Below are 17,135 nucleotides of genomic sequence, written 5' to 3' on the forward strand. Positions count from 1 at the left end.
TTGGAGAGGGGGTTGGATTTTGCAAGTATTGTGCTCTCCATGACATCTTTTTCTTGTTTATTTGTTTGTCTGTTTTTTGTTATGCCAAAATTTGAAAATTTTCATCATACGTTGGTCTGTCTCGTTCGTTTGTTTGTCTGTGAGTGTGATAACTCATGAACGCTTTCAGCTGTCTTCATCAAACTTTACCAGAGGATTCTGAAGGACAAACGTGAGGCTGTCAATGTTTTTTGACAATGTGTGTCAAAGGTCAAGGTGACAGTGACGTCACTTGCATAAATAAAAACAAATGACCAAAAGTGTTTGCACGACGTGACGTCAAACTTGACACAAATGAGTTGGAAAACATCGCCTACAAATTCTGAGTAGATTTGATTGTTTGATCATTAATAAAACCAAATATTTCTGTAGGGGCTGGGAGACAGATGATGCATTTCCAAAATGGTGACAATCCATTGATGTATAACGTCGTTTCCATGGCAATGAAGTCACCCATATTAAAGTATAGGGTTTTTTTAGGGACAAAAAAGACAATAACTCAAAAACGCTTCAAAATACAGGTATGAAATTGCAACCATGTTCAACGGTCAAGGTGACAGTGATATAATTCCATGATTTTCATCATACCTGTCAGGCTATGATTTTTCTCATATTTGCCTGATGCCTTATTGTTACTTGCAAAATTGAAGATTTTTCAAGTACATTGGTCAGTCGATTTTGTTTCTTGGCGAAAAAAATTTCGTTAAGTATGTTGCTCTGTAGGGTTTGTCTGTCTGTCTGCTTGTCATACGATTTTTGGCCACAGTTTCCAAGCGATAGTTCTGAAATGTGTTATGTATGTAGATGACTGGTCAAGGACAGCAACCCTTAATTTTGGTGAATATCCGAATCCGAATCCGAGAATTTTAAAAGTGATTCTTCACCATTGAAAGATAGGGCCAAAAACGATATAAAGCACAATATCTCAAAAGTTTATGGATGGATTCCGCCAAAACTGGGTGGACAGGTTGGGTATGTGACAAGGACGAAGCGATTCAATGTTGGTGAAGATCCGAATCCGGATCCCGAGACGAGAATTATTTAATTTTTAAATGATTCTTCACCATTGAGAGATGGGGCAAAAAACGATATCTCAAAAAACGACATTACATGAGATCTCAAAAAGTTGTGCATGAGTTATGATAAAACTCGGTGGATGAGTTGGTTAGGTGACAAGAACAAACCGATCAGATATGACTGATCAGTGGCACACAAAATGTAACCTATTCAGCCTAGCGGAGGCATGTGCTCCATTGAGTCAGGTCATGTCAGGTATGGGAGCATGCGCCGGAGCAGCGCGTTGCTGCGTCCACTTTCTGCCGGTATTCCAGGGACCTCCGTCTGGCCATCCCCCAGGCAGATGCCTGGCCCATCCCCATCTCCTTGAGATGCCGATCAACCTGCTATAACCAAGAGGCACCTGGTTGGACCATTGGCCTCCTCCACTCACTAGACTCCCTCGTTGAGAGAATCTGGTGAGCAGGATCATGGTCAGGAAAACTAGCCACGTGTCCATACAGCCATATCTGACGCTCACGGACTATGCAGGTAACAAATATCATTTGAGTCTCTTTCAGCAAGCGCTTGTTGGACACAAAGTCCGACCAGCGATAGCCGAGGATTCTCCGAAGAAACCTGGTACCAAAGGAATTAAGTCTCCGTCTCAGATCCTTGGTCAGAGTCCAAGTCTCACATCCATAGAGCAAGACTGGAAGCACCAAGGGCCTGAAGACTCGGACTTTCGTCCTTCCATACAAGTACCGGCAGCGCCACACCCCATGATCCAGTGAATCCATGACTCCCCAGGCCTGACCCAGACGTCTATTGACCTCTGGCTCACAGCCAACAGAGACATGAATATCACTGCCAAGGTAAGTGAATCTCTCCACGACCTCAACATCCTCACCACAAACAGGCACAGACAGGACAACAGCATCCAAGATGTCATTGAAAGCCTGGATCTTAGTTTTGACCCAGGAAACCCGTAATCCCAGTGGTTCCAACTCCTCATTCAGCACCTCGAGGGCCCCCAAAAGGATATCGAGGGCCCCCAAAAGTCTCCGCAAAGATGACTGCATCATCTGTGAAATCAAGGTCAGTGATCTTGACATTCCCAAATGATGCACCGCAGCTTGATCTCTCCGACATCCTCCTAGAATCCAGTCCATACAAGTGCTGAAAAGTGTGGGGGCCAGTACACACCCCTGACGAACTCCAGTAACAACTAGAAATAAGTCAGTGATGGTACCACCACATCTCACAGCACTCTCAGGACCAGAGTAGAGTTCAAGCATCAGATCGATCAGTTTTGGTGGCAACCCACAAAGACCTCGAATCCTCCAGAGGCATCCTGATTCACTGAATCGAACGCTTTACAGAGATCAACATAAGCTGCAAGCAGCCCCTGCCGAAACTCTCGTCTGCGTTCGGTGAGGACCCGAAGAGCAAGGATACAGTCAATCGTTGACCTCTTTGGTGTAAAGCCTGGATTGGGAAACCAACTATTTTTGAGATCAAAAGGTCAAAGGTCAACTCAAGGTCAAACTTCTGAAATCATCAAATTTATCTGAAAAATAATCAATTTTCATCCGATTGACCTGAGCTTTGATTAAGATTGTCCATTTTAATCTTAATGAAATGGACAATTTGATGTATCCATGACAACCTTTGGAGAGGGGGTGGATTTTGCAAGTATCGTGCTCTGCATGACGTCCTTTTTACTTCCGAAATCTAAAGATTTCATAAGTATATTGATCACTTCCGTCCTCTGTTTGTTTGTTTGTTTGTTGGCACAATAACTCAAGAACGGAAGAAGCTACCAATGTCAAATTACACCATGTGATTCAGGAGGGTGATGGCTCGCGCTGATTAGATTTTGGTCACAGTGAGGTCAAACATTCGATTTTTGATGGTTTGGTACAGAATCATCATAGAAACTTCTGGTTTGCGTCGCTACCTTCTCGAGAGACAGCTTTTATTAGACAAGGTCAGAGGTCAAGTTGACGATTTCGTAAGTCCCAGTCTATGACTGCTTGTTTGTTTGTTTGTCTGTGTGTTTGTTTGTTTGATATCTCAAAAAGTTGTGGATGTATTCGGACGAAATTTGGTGGACAGGTTGTTTGTGTGACAAGGACAACTTGATTTGATTTTGGTGAAGATCCAAATCCAGATCCGGATATGAGAGTTTTTAAATATTTAAAGTGATTCTTCACCATTGAGAGATGGGGCCAAAAATGATCTATAGCACGATATTTCAAAAAATGGTTGGACCCGATACGTTCTACTGGATCAGGCGTCCCATGGCAGAGGTATGCGCTCCACCGAGTGCCCTTCTCGTTTCATTTTTATTAAAGTGTATATAACCAAAGATGTGGTCTCGGAATGTGAGATCACCCGATATTCCTCAGATCACAGCTGATGTTGACCACAGCATTCAACATGGAACTGATTTGTACTATTCAGTTTGTTTCCATGGTGGATACTTGATGATTAACGAATTACTGAAATTGTTTGTCAGCGATGCTTCTTTTCTCCTCACCTTTCATGGAGTAAGAAGTGGAATGGTGTCCCAAATATCAAAAAATCCAGAGTCCCCATAATTCTGTTTGAATTCGGCACTCGGTCTATGCTTTCAACACTCAAGAACATGCTTTTTGACCGGGGGAAATTTTCCAGGACATACAATTGGCATCAAACTGAGGGCAATCTCAGTTCTTTCCACAAAGCTCGGAACAAGTGTGTATCTACCCTCAGGAGAGCCAGAAAACAACATCTTTCTCATCTCAAGTCTGAACTCTCAAACCTCTCTCCCTCCTCAAAATCCTGGTGGCGTTTAATCAAATCTGTTTCTGGTGTATGTTCCCCCTCCATCCCTCCCTTACCTCAAATGGCCGCACTGCTGATTCCACACGTGATAAAGCTGAATGTCTAAACTCGGTGTTTGCAGCTAAATCTTGTGTCCTAAACCCATCACTATCTCTACCCACTTTACCCAGTCGCACTCAACTGTCCCTGGACTCTGTATCCTTTTCTCCTGACAAGGTGGAGAGCTTGCTTTCAAACCTCGAGTCAGATTCTGCAACCGGTCCAGACGGCATCAGCCCACGTGTCCTCAAAGCCTGCTCTTCTGCTCTTGCTCACCCTCTCTCTGTTCTATTCACCCTCTCATTTTCCCAAGGTCATCTGCCATCTGCTTGGAAATCTGCTAACATCACTGTCCTGCATAAAAAAGGTGCAAAAACAGATCCCTGTAACTACAGACCAATCAGCCTTCTCCCAATCATCAGCAAGGTGATGGAATCCATCATCGCTTCAGACATGAAATCCTTCCTCTTCTCCAATGGCTTGATTTCCAATCATCAATTTGGTTTCAGACCAGGTCACTCTACCCTGGATATGCTGCTTCTGCTCTCCCATCAATGGATGGAGGTCCTCAATGCCAGACAGGAAATCCGAGCCGTATCCCTGGACATATCACGTGCTTTTGACACAGTCTGGCACCCTGCACTACTCACCAAACTCTCTTCCCATGGTATTCAAGGCCATCTCCACTCATGGCTCGCAGACTTCCTCTCCTGTCGCAGTCAACGTGTGGCCCTAAATGGAGTTCTTTCATCCCCTCTTCCTGTGCAGGCTGGAGTTCCTCAAGGTAGCGTTCTGGGCCCTGTTCTTTTTCTGGTTTTCATCAATGATCTCTCGGACTCTCTGGAAAATCCTCTATTTCTCTTTGCCGACGACTCCACCCTCTGCCGTACCATCTGTCATCCCTCAGAGCGGCAAGCAGCAGCTTCTTCGCTCACTGCAGATCTGGATAAAATCACAAACTGGTCCAACACGTGGAACATGTCTTTCAATCCAGACAAATCTCACACTCTCACTATGTCTCTTCGAAAGGACCATTTACAAAACCCCCCCCATCCACTTTCTCAACAATCCTCTGGAAGAAGTCTTTTCCTTCATGCTTCTAGGTCTCACTATCTGCCATGACCTTTCCTGGGAAAGTCACATTTCCAACCTCGCCTCAAAAGCCAGTCGCCGACTGGGAATCCTCCGTCGTGCTAAGTCCTTCCTCGGCCCTCTTGAGCTCCTGACCACTTACAAAGCTTTTGTCCGTAGCCTGATGGAGTACTGCTCTCCCCTCTGGGCTGGTGCTCCTGCCTCCCACCTTTCTCGGCTTCACGCTGTCGAAACCAGGGCTTTTAAGATCATTGGCATCTCCCGCAATGAAGCTGAGTCTTTGGGCCTCTCACTCAATCACCGCAGGTTGGTCGGTGGTCTTTCTGTCTTCTACAGACTCCTCTCCAGCCTTGCCCCCCCTGCTCTCTCTGCGATTTGTCCCCACCACATTTCCACAGGGCGCTCAAGGTCCGCCAACAACCCCCTTCTGGTAAAACTACCAAAATCACGAATCACTGCTCATCTTCACTCTTTCATTCCTCTTTTTTCCCGCCTTTGGAATAAACTTCCTCACTCTATTCTTTCCCATTCTTCCCTGCAGGCTTTCAAAACAGCTGTTCACCACCACCTCTTATCTTCCCCCATCCAAATCCTCGATCTTTTCTACCCCCGATAATCCACCCAAGCCCACTTCCTTCATTTCTCCTGCTTTCCTTCCTGAAAGTCCCTGAAATGTCCATCTTCTCTTCGCCATGTTCCCCGTCCCATCCCCATCCCTCTCCCTTCCACAGTTCACCTAATGTGTCTGTTCCCCACTGTTTTGTCCCTTCCACTCCCGCCCCTCTTGTCTCATGCCTCCTTGCTGTGAGTTGTGTTTTAGCTCTACGAGCCTCGACCAAGGTATACAAAAAAAAAAAAAAGTGTTGGAGAAGAAAGCTTCTCCAACACAATAAGTGATTCAAATAGTCGAGATGCTGAAGGTAAAAGTTCAGCTTATGGCAAAACCAGAATTCTGAAGGTCACTTCCATGTCAAAACTTGTTCAATACGTCAGACATTGATTTGTTTTGATCACGATGTCATTTGTTTCATGATATGCAATGTGTGCTTTTCATTCAATTGGATTTTTATGATGAGACAATAAATAAAATTAATGTTGAGTTTTGAGGTGTTTCCCTGAATTCCTGCTTCTCCGCCCAAGTCCTTTCCATTTGTGGCCTATCTACCGACATAACACACACCATTTGTCTCTGTATCACCACCCATGCCATAACTATCTGGCGCTCCCATCTTTCGACACTCACCACCTGCTTGCTGATCTCTTGCGATACTATTATTCCCACGGCATTATTCCTTCCATCCCCACCTACGTGCAACAGCTTTTATCCTCCAGCCAACCTCCTTTCCATCTGGTCACCTGCACACACAACACTTCCAACCTTCTTCTCTGTATCATCTCCATCACCTCGACTCCTATCCTCCTCCCATCAATCCCACATTCAAACTACCTCGTCGAACCTCGCTTCTGAACCACTGCCCACCTTGCAGAGCCAGTACCATCTTGATCGGTTTGGGACACCCAGGTCATCAATCAGCAGTGCTACCCAGGCTGACCTGCTAGACCAACTACCCGAGCCTGTTATCATAATATCGTGTGCACACATACACCCCGCTGCTCTCTCTCCACTCACTCCCCACCTCCACCCTTCCCGCCCCTCTCCCTCCACACTCGACTCCTTTCTCCCATCCTTGAGGCACTCATCCCCACACACTCCTGGCCGTGCAGGATCGACCCACAAAGGAAAACCATAATGATAATAATTACGTTAATGATGATAATAATAGATACACAATAAAAACGATAACAATGGTAAATTGTAATGACAAGTCTGAAGACGACGATGGTTCACGAGCGGTATTTGAGGATGTAGATTGTTTCAGAAGTCAAGGGTGAGACAATGTGATAATGTTTGACCAAGTTATAAAAATGATCAACATGATGTGGTACGAGTGACAGGTTATTAGCTGCAAAATGTCGAAAACCCGGTTTCGTTAGACAATTTTCAAAATTTGACCTTTGCAGAACCTTTAAAGGTCTCAAAACAATGTGGACATTAAAATAAGGAAACAGGATATGTGCTATAGCTTATTGGAGTTAGTTCGTCGAAGAAGGTCGAAAGCCCGGTTCGATTCCCACAACTTTGAAAATTTGACCTTTGTGAACTTTAAAGGTCAAAGGTCAAGGATTATGACCTTTGATGCAAAACTTCCTCTGGAACATTCCAGGAACAATATAACGTCATATAGGCTAAATGGCATTTCACACTCCTTGGATTATCCATACTTTGATGAAATCAGCGTAAAAACAAACTTGAAGGGGGCGCCACGGGCAAGGTGTTTGAGATAGAGCAAAATGGTTTGAAGACTTTAGGTGGGGAATGACCTCATGATTATGCATAAAAAATATTGTCATCCCAGCTCTCAAAGTTTGGACGGTCGTATGATTTTTATGTCAAAATTCGCAATTTTCTAAGTTCGTGACCTTGTGACCTTGACCTTGGGACGAAAATGAAAAATCGAGCTCCGTGGGGCTATGCAGGTGCCATTGGGCTAACCAAATACCGAAACCACTGCCAGATTCGACAAACCCCTCGGAGAAGATGGATTTTTTGTCAAAATCGCAATTTTCTAAGTTCGTGACCTTGTGACGAAAATGAAAAATCGAGCTCCGTGGGGCTATGCAGGTGCCATTGGGCTAACCAAATACCGAAACCCCTTTCAGATTCGACAAACCCCCGAGGAGAAGATGCAAATTGAAATCGGCTACCCCCCTAAAAACACGTTTTTTTGGGCGTGGCTCCGCCCATAATGGGTGCACCACGCCCATTTTCAGGAAAACACAACTAGATCATGATATAAACCTCCCACCAAAATTTTGTCAGGATCGGATCAAAACCCACGGAGCTATGCTTGGGACAGACAGACAGACAGACAGACACACAACAATAACGAATATAGTGGTCACTTATTTTTTTCGTGAAAATATTTTTTCGTGAACCAATTATTTTTTTCGTAAAAATATTTTTTCGTGAACCAATAATGGGATGCGAGTACGTCTATTAATTACGTACTCTTGAAACTTGATTACGTCTATTAATTACATCCAATTGGAACGTGTGTCTACTAATTACATACCACTGAAATGTGTGTACATTTCTTAATTCGGTACGATTGGAATGTATGTCTATTAAACACATACAATTGGAGCACGTGCAAAAATAAGACAGCAACTATGAGTGTCTTATTTTATGATGTCACTTTTCTTTCCATGCTCAGCTTGGTAATCAAGGAGGGATTTCCTCTTTCCCATGGCTGCCAGCCTCTGGATTTGTCCGTATTGTCCTTTTAAATGCAGAACTTCAAGCAAGGAATGAGCACGTACTATTTTGAAGTCTTTAGTATGACTTGACTGGGGTTCGAATCACCAAACTCCTAACAGCCTCGCAGCTTATGCTCTAACAACTATTCCACCAAGTCTGGTTGATGCTCCAACCATGAAGCCACCGATTGTTTCTTGCTTCTCCTTGAGGCTTGACTCTATACAGAACAAACATATATATATATATATATATATATATATATATATATATATATATATATATATATATATATATATATATATATATATATATATATATATACATATACAGTAAGCGGTAATCCCTCGCTATATCGCGGTTCACCTATCGCGCACCCGGTTCATCGCGGGTTTTCCCTTGGAACCTAACTAATTTTTTCTGCGGATTCCCCCGGTACATCGCGGTAATGACATATAAAATATAAATTATTTAAGCAATAAATTATAACGCGTGGTGCTCGACCAGTCACACAACACACGAGACAAAGTTTCGCTTGTGAACTTCAAATATTTTCTACGTTTTTTCTCCAAGCCCCACGATGCCGCCCAAACGCCCTGCACCTTCAAAGGCCTCTGGCAAGGAACCGAAGCGCCAGAGGAAGGTCCTGACGCTCCAGGAGAAGGTCAAGGTGCTTGATATGCTTCGGGAAGGAAAAAGGTTTGCCGCAGTTGGACGAGCACTGCTAAACCGACCAGACCAGACGAGTCGATCTCCGGCACCTCAAACCCGATCACTGCCAAACCGACCAGACCAGACGAGTCGATCTCCGGCACCTCAAACCCGATCACTGCCAAACCGACCAGACCAGACGAGTCGATCTCCGGCACCTCAAACCCGATCACTGCTAAACCGACCAGACCAGACGAGTCGATCTCCGGCACCTCAAACCCGATCACTGCCAAACCAGACCAGACCATACGAGTCGATCTCCGGCACCTCAAACCCGATCACTGTCAAGCTGACCAGACCAGACGAGTCGATTTTGTTGGGAGGCATCCATTCATCCCGGATTTTCACTTCTCGCGGGAGGGGGGTGGGGTTTGGAACGTAACCCCTGCGATAAACGGGAGATGACTATATAGATATATATATATATATATATATATATATATATATATATATATATATATATATATATATATATATATATATATATATATATACATACACATACATGCAGAGTGTGACGAGCACGACACCGATCGCCATTAGCCACAGTCCAACACCAAATAATCGCATCCAACACACTGGCCTCGGCCCATTGACTGTCAAACTGACAAATGTTACATGGTCAAAATCAGTTACATATCAAACAGAGCCACCAGCCAGCTTTGAGGTTTATTTACCCTCATTAGGATGGCATACCGAGAAATACCCCACCAATGATGACCACATACGTCGTTGATACATCAGACGCACCTCCTAATTGTTATGGTGAGCATTGCCGCTGATTATGTCTCACACGGAAAAACCGCATAATCTGCACAGAATAACCATCTGTCTGCCACCCACACGATTGTTCCGACTGATGCAAACCATTCAACAGGTGTGTGCGTGCGTGCGACAGAACCAACATCATAAATATATGGAGAAAAAATTACGGGCCCAGATTCAGAATCAAACCCAGGTCCTCAAGCAAACCAAACCAGTGCTCTGCCATCTGAGCTATCTGGGCGACTCACTGGATGAGTAACGCAATTCTTCCACATATACAAGTGCCACTCTCTTTCCCCCACTGCTTAAGGGGCACTCGCTGCCAACCATTGGAGCTGCGAGGGCCTGCTCTCGAGAGGGTCTTCTCCCTGTGTGGGACACATCTACATACGCCATTACAACACCACATGGGGGCGAAGTAATATAATTTGAACTGAACAGGAGAGAACGAACATCATAAATATATATATATATATATATATATGTATATATATATATATATATATATATATATATATATATATATGCACTGTATATGTACACATGTATACATTGTTGTGTTTGTGGGGTGGATGAAGGGATTTCATGAGAAAGAGAGCATTGTATAGAGTTGTTTGGCCTGCGGACGTGTCAGAGACATCTCGATGGAACTAAGCAGAGAGACTGTGAGCTTAAGTGTTATGTGTCACCATATGGGGGGGGGGGTGGTGGTGCCATACTAATTAGATATGAATAGGGGACAATTTCCCCAGCATGTAATCGCCCTCCCTATATTTTTATATTTTAAGATTGGCAGGAAAGGTGGAGAATACATCTCCAAAAATTCTACAAGTGGCAGAAAGCCCCGCCTTCAAATCCGCCTAACAAATCATCATAAATTGCTTTACATTAATGATTTATTTTACATAGCCCGTCACGGTGCTGCAGTGACTCAATACAACTGTCTGTACTTTTTTTTATTTTTTTTTGTATACCTTGGTCGAGGCTCGTATGAGAGCCAACACACAACTCACAGCAAGGAGGCATGAGACAAGAGGGGCGGGAGTGGAAGGGACAAAACAGTGGGGAACAGACACATTAGGTGAGCTGTGGAAGGGAGAGGGATGGGGATGGGACGGGGAACATGGCGAAGAGAAGATGGACATTTCAGGGACTTTCAGGAAGGAAAGCAGGAGAAATGAAGGAATTGGGCTTGGGTGGATTATCGGGGGTAGAAAAGATCGAGGATTTGGATGGGGGAAGATAAGAGGTGGTGGTGAACAGCTGTTTTGAAAGCCTGGAGGGAAGAATGGGAAAGAATAGAGTGAGGAAGTTTTCCATTATATTACTTAACCCAAATCTGTCTGCTACGAACTGCTGTGGGAGAAAGGAATGCGAGGAATGGATGTAGGAGGTCACATGCCCTCTGAATGCGCAGGCTGCCAAGGTGGCAAAAGGGGAAGGGTTCTTGTCCGAATGGCTCAAGGAACAGGCTTTGCAGAATTGCTTAGATCTGTGAAATGTCTGATTTGTATTAACTGGAGGAACGATTTATTATGGGATGCGCTGACCCAGCTCAGGGATTGCCTCATTCACTGAGATAACAAAATGCATGTTCATTGGCTCAGGGCATCGTGCCCCATAATAAATCTTTCTCCCAGTCCGGTTCACTTTAATGTAGGAGTGTAGTTGTCCCATTACTCGAACGTGATAGCCTCAACAAAGACCATCCCCAAGGTTCTGTTGACACTCCAGCACTGTGCTAAAGTGCCACCGTTACTGGTCTTTACCACCAGATGTATCTTGCATTGTTTCACCATCTCACGTTATGTCGCAGCATCCTTACCCGCTTCAATGCCGCTGATGTGACACACTCTGCATGTTAGGGCAGAATTTGGAATTTATATAGGGTGCTGGGCTACCGGTGATAGCTCACCTACTTTTTGTGAAGGGCACCATTGAATCTTCAACGTCCACTAACTAATGGCAGTAGATGGGACACCCAGTTTAAAGTCCATCCGAGGGACAGCACACACGTTTATAAGTCACCCTCCCTGTGAAATAACAGGACAGCTTATATCTGGGTCAGGATTCGATCCCAGGTTCTTCTCGGCCATCCTGCCAGTGGAAGGATAGCTGCAAATTAGATGGGATAAACCCGTTCAGGGAATAGGTTTGTGGAGAAATATTCCCAGGTGGAATCAATATCAAAACGCGATGAAGAGGGCAACCAAATTTTTGACAAACGCCAAATTGTAGTCGCTGCCAATTAGCCAGTGCATCAACAATGGATGTGAAAAGCATTCCGAGTTTGGTGCGGAACTTTAAAGCCTTACTATCAGTGGTGCCTCTTCACAGTCGTTTTTCCCTCAACACAAGTCATAGGCCAAACCTTCCTCGTTATTCCCTGCTGCTTGGATTTGTCAGGGCAAAGCGACCATGGTCAGAGTGCAGATTGGTCCCCATTGACCACGTGTCTGCCTGTCAGTCTGTCTGTCTGTCTGTCTGTCTGTCTGTCTGTCTCTCTCCCCTGATTTAACGAAGGCAGGGGTGCAACATCTTGGATGTAGGAGATTTATGAGTCACTTCTGGGAGATCGATGTCGTCGCTGCCTGAAGGAAAAGCCAAAACACAAATCATGCGTACACATGCAGACAAACACAGGAAACAACACCGAACAGCTGTTGAACCAAGGGAAGGGTGGGAAGGGTGACGCAAGTTCCAGGAGTATGCTCGATACCAGCAACATCTTCATGACATCATTTTCTCTCTACTCTCAACAGGGCAAGGAGTAATTTCCTCCTTCCTATGGATGCCCACCAAAAGGGGTCTTTCATGCTATTTACTTTAATTACTGAACATCAAGCAAGGAAGCACCAAGTACCATTTAAACGTCTTCTATGACACAACTCAGCAAGAGTCGAAATCCTACTGCCGACCGACCTCTTCGAACTTGAGCGATGCTCTGACCATTATCCCAATCCGATTTTGACATCTTGGATGACAATTCAGGACCAGGCCACAAAATGAAAGATGCAAATTTATGGACACCCCTATTAGGTTTGTAATCAAACATTTAACCCCTTTTCCAAACCATTCTGTTTCTCATGCTCTATCTCTCTCAACTTCCCCTGCTACCCAACTTCCTTTCCACTTCTTCCCTACACTTGCGACATGCAGATGCTTCAATGCATCTCCACTCCCAAGGAAATTTCAGCTTCAATCACCCACTCCAATCCTGCCAGACCTCAAACTCTGTTCGTGCTTGGATGGGAGACATATCCATCAAATGCTGGGTATTTCTGGGGGACAGCAGGAAAGCACCCTCCCATCAAAAGTCTTGGGGTTGAGAAATATTTCCTTGTGGAGTTCAATTCAACCAAGGCTGGGGTCTTGGTGTTCCGACAGGGGAGAACGCAGTTTGTTTTGAAATGAGGAAGCCGCCTGTCGCATTTCTTTTGGGTTTAGACGTTAAATATCTGACGTATGAATCAAAATCAGAAGGCCATTATGTGTCAGTACCTTTGCTGTGTTTGCTCGCAGTTGAAGATCGAACGGGATATGCAAGTCAATTACAATGAATGAAAACTTTGTTATATCGATTACATGTACATGCGAGACAAAGAAATAAAATCAATTCAAAAATGACAACAGAATGATCTAACTCTCAACTACACCGTGCTTGGAAATCATGTCGAAGACGTCACAAGCTACGTCACTACATGGAGGCCACCACATTTGTTTTCATTGCATTGTGGGTCTATTGTCTATATTATTATCAGGTCAGGCCAGATTACATCTGTGACTTGCTACAGGTCCCATGTAAACTTGTACTAAACTGTTTCATGGTCAGGTTGTTGACGACTAAACCGTCTCCCCCACCAGATTTCCTGGTGAAGAGGGTGCATTGATATGGGCACTCTGCAAGATTGAAAACAAAACCTGTCAAAGGGTGGATGAGCTCCTTGTGAGCCATCCTTATCTCGTGCCCAACTGTCTGCGGACGTCCTCCTGCAGTTGGATGACATTTTTTAGGAGATTGGTGGCAGGATGAGCACTCCGGCCACCATAAAACACTTCATTCCGCAAAACCCATAAATGCAAAGAAAACTGAAAACTCACTCCGTAGGAGTACCTCTTGTGCTGCTGCCCTTCGCAGGGGGGAGTCTCACCCCCTCTGCTCACCAGAGTCTCTCAGCGAGGGAGCCCCATGAGTAGAGGAGGTCAATGGGCTGACCACATGCCTCGTGGTTGCAGAAGGTTGACCATAATCTCAAGGAGATGGGGATGGGCCTGGCATCTGCCTGGGGGATGGCCAGACGAAGGCCCCTGGAGTACCGGCGGAAAGTGGACGCAGCGACGCGCTGTTCTGGCACATGCTCCCATACCTGACCCTGACCTGAAAGATTTGAGGACGGCAACGACGGCCACGGAAGTTTTTGAAACCTTGGATGTTTTACGAGGAATAATGGCTTAAACTGGCCAAACTGCATCGGTGTATGTACGGATGGTGTAATGGTAATGACTGTCAGGCACAAAGGAGTCATGCACAGAAAAAACGAAGTTGCACCCTGTACTGTTTCAAATCATTGTTTCCTGCACAGAGAAACTTGCTTGCAGCAAAAGAGATTGAACCAGGGCTGAATGAGATTATGAACACTGCCATAACCATGATGAAATACTGAACTCCATCCCCAGCTCATGCGTACAGAGGTGAGATGGTTATCCCGTGGGTGGATGCTCACACGCTGATTCAAGGTGAGGGAGGAGCAGAGTTCTTGAGATCTAGCAGAGTTCTTGAGTGGTGAGAAATGGCTTGCTCAACTCAGCTATCTTGTAGACATCTACAATGAAGTAAACAAGCTCAACAACAAACAAAAAAAAACATGCAGGGTGGAAACACAAACAACATTGCCCAGCATAAACAAGTTGAGGCATTGAAAAGAAATATAAAATTGTCGAAAATTCGTGCCTCCTCAGGAACCACTGATATGTTCGAAGAGGTGCATGCATTCATTCAGGAAAGAAACATGAATTTCAGTGTCACCAAATGTCAGGTGACAGTACACTTGTCAGGGATGTTGGACAAATGTAACCATTATTTTCCTGAACCAAAAGAGAAACACGTTGCTTGTTACCAGTGAATTGCAAACCCCTTTACTGAGAACATTACGTAAGCCTGGTCTTGGCTTCGTGGTTCGGGGTGGCGGCTTGGGATCCTCAGGTCCTGAGTTCAAGCCCCGTTGGGCCGCTGAATTAATACACCAGGAGGTTGACTCAGCCTGTCATCCTTCCGAGGTCTGCAAAATGAGTACCAGTGTACTGGTAAGGGGGACACTGCATCAGCGACATAACCGTGTCCCAACCAATGATGCAACCAGCAGCCACAGGCTGCACTCGACAAAGAGAGACAGAGAGACTGAAAAACATTGACACAAAACTTCCATCCATCTCACCATCCAAACTCTTGGAAAAGCTCATTGACTTATCATCCGATGGCACTCTTAGAGCTCGTTTCAATGAAATGCCACCAGAAACATTCTGGGCTCAGTGTGGTCATGAGTTCCAGGTATATCCTGATGCAGCAATGAATGTGTTAATACCATTCAGCAGCAGATACCTGTGTGAGGCTGGCTTTTCAGCCATGACAGCACTGAAAACGAAATATAGGTCAAGTTTACACATTGAAGATGACATGTGTGTCTGCTTTATATCAAAGCTCTCCCTGTGAATTGACAGTATTATTGCTCATCACCAGCAGCAGGCCTCACATTAAGTTGAGCTTGTATTTTAGCTACAATTACAAAAGTCCACCCTGATGATGAGTAAAGCTTTCATTTGTTCCCCTTGCTGGAGGAGAGGGTATTGTGGAAGTAAAATAATTAATTCCATCTCGTGAAATGTGAACATGGACATACATGGTGAAATCGATGCTTTGTTTTAAAAACAAGCCGAGACAGGCTCGATGAATCACATGACAATCATGAATCACTGGTGTTTCTGTGTTGATCTTGCTGAAATAAAAAAAAAAAATTCATGTTGAGATAAGTGTTCTTTGTTCACAAATTATGCACTCATTTCTCTTTATTTGCTTTGAAATTCTTTTAAACAAGATGGAAGTGTGAAATCTATTGTAAAGCATCGGCTGAACTCGCTTTATAAGGAATGGTTCGCATGCGCTGAGATGGAGTCGAGATAGAGATTTAAAAATTGGCTGCAGGATAAAATATGCCGATCAGGTGTGTCACAATGACAAAGTCAGAGCTCATTGCATTTGCAAACAAGGGCTGCTCAAGGTAATGAGTTTCTTTGTTTGCTCAGAACTCATTATGACAAGCCACGAGTGAGTACAATCTCTGACTATGGTCTTGTTAATTCCATACAACTGTAACAAATGTTTTATCAGCCTACTAAATACATTGTGTGCCTTTCTCAATGTTGAAAAAGTGCTCTCCTGAATCCACGAGTAAATGCTCAAAGCGAACATTTCAAACCATATGGCCACAATAATAACGAATGTATAATCCACATACTGGCCCAAACACATCTGGGCCTGGTGGAAGATCTTGTTATTAGTCCATGCTTAGTTAAAATGAAATATTGTTGTAGGCCGGGGGTTTGTGGCGAGGAACGGCCACCAGGTGGAGCAGTAGAGCCGTCTCCCACCGAACACCCGGAATTTAGGTCGTGACTCTCGGACAACTCCGAAAGTCACGGGTCACTTAATGACCGTGCCCGCCAATTCTCTGACGGCGTGGGGTAGGGTTAATAGCCAAATTTCAATATACCTGAGTATCCACGTCGTCAATTTATCGGGGAAGTCACACCCTCAACGGACTCTGTCGAACCGGGTTGTTCGAGCGACCTCGGTCTGGTGTAACCGAGGAATTACCAAAGTCCGTCGGTCCAAACGACAACTTACAGCCCAATCAGCTTACTGGTTCTCAAGCACGAACCGTGCTGGGTCAATCGAAGAAAACAAGGGCAACAAACTGGAACATTAAAACAAGAGGGTTTATTTATAAGGGAGGGAGACACAGAGCAGACTTAATCACGAATAAAATGTAATGTACAATGAGCAATTAACACTTATACAAGTCTACTTAACAGACTGGCCACACACACACACATACACACACACACACACACACACACACACACACACACACACACACACACACACACACATACACACACACACACACACACACACACACACACACGAAATGGACTCTGTCAGGTCTTTATTGGACCCTCCAGCCGAGGAGGATAGGTCAGCTGGGGAGTCAAGGTCTGGCCGGGTACCTTTCCGCCTTATGCGGTCATACCGACTCCAACCTACCACAGTGGGACTCAAACCCACGACCTG

Source organism: Eptatretus burgeri, chromosome 4 (genome assembly GCF_056783735.1).
Source record: "Eptatretus burgeri isolate ZD-2024b chromosome 4, Ebu_testis_v1, whole genome shotgun sequence".
Lineage (NCBI taxonomy): Eukaryota > Metazoa > Chordata > Myxini > Myxiniformes > Myxinidae > Eptatretus > Eptatretus burgeri.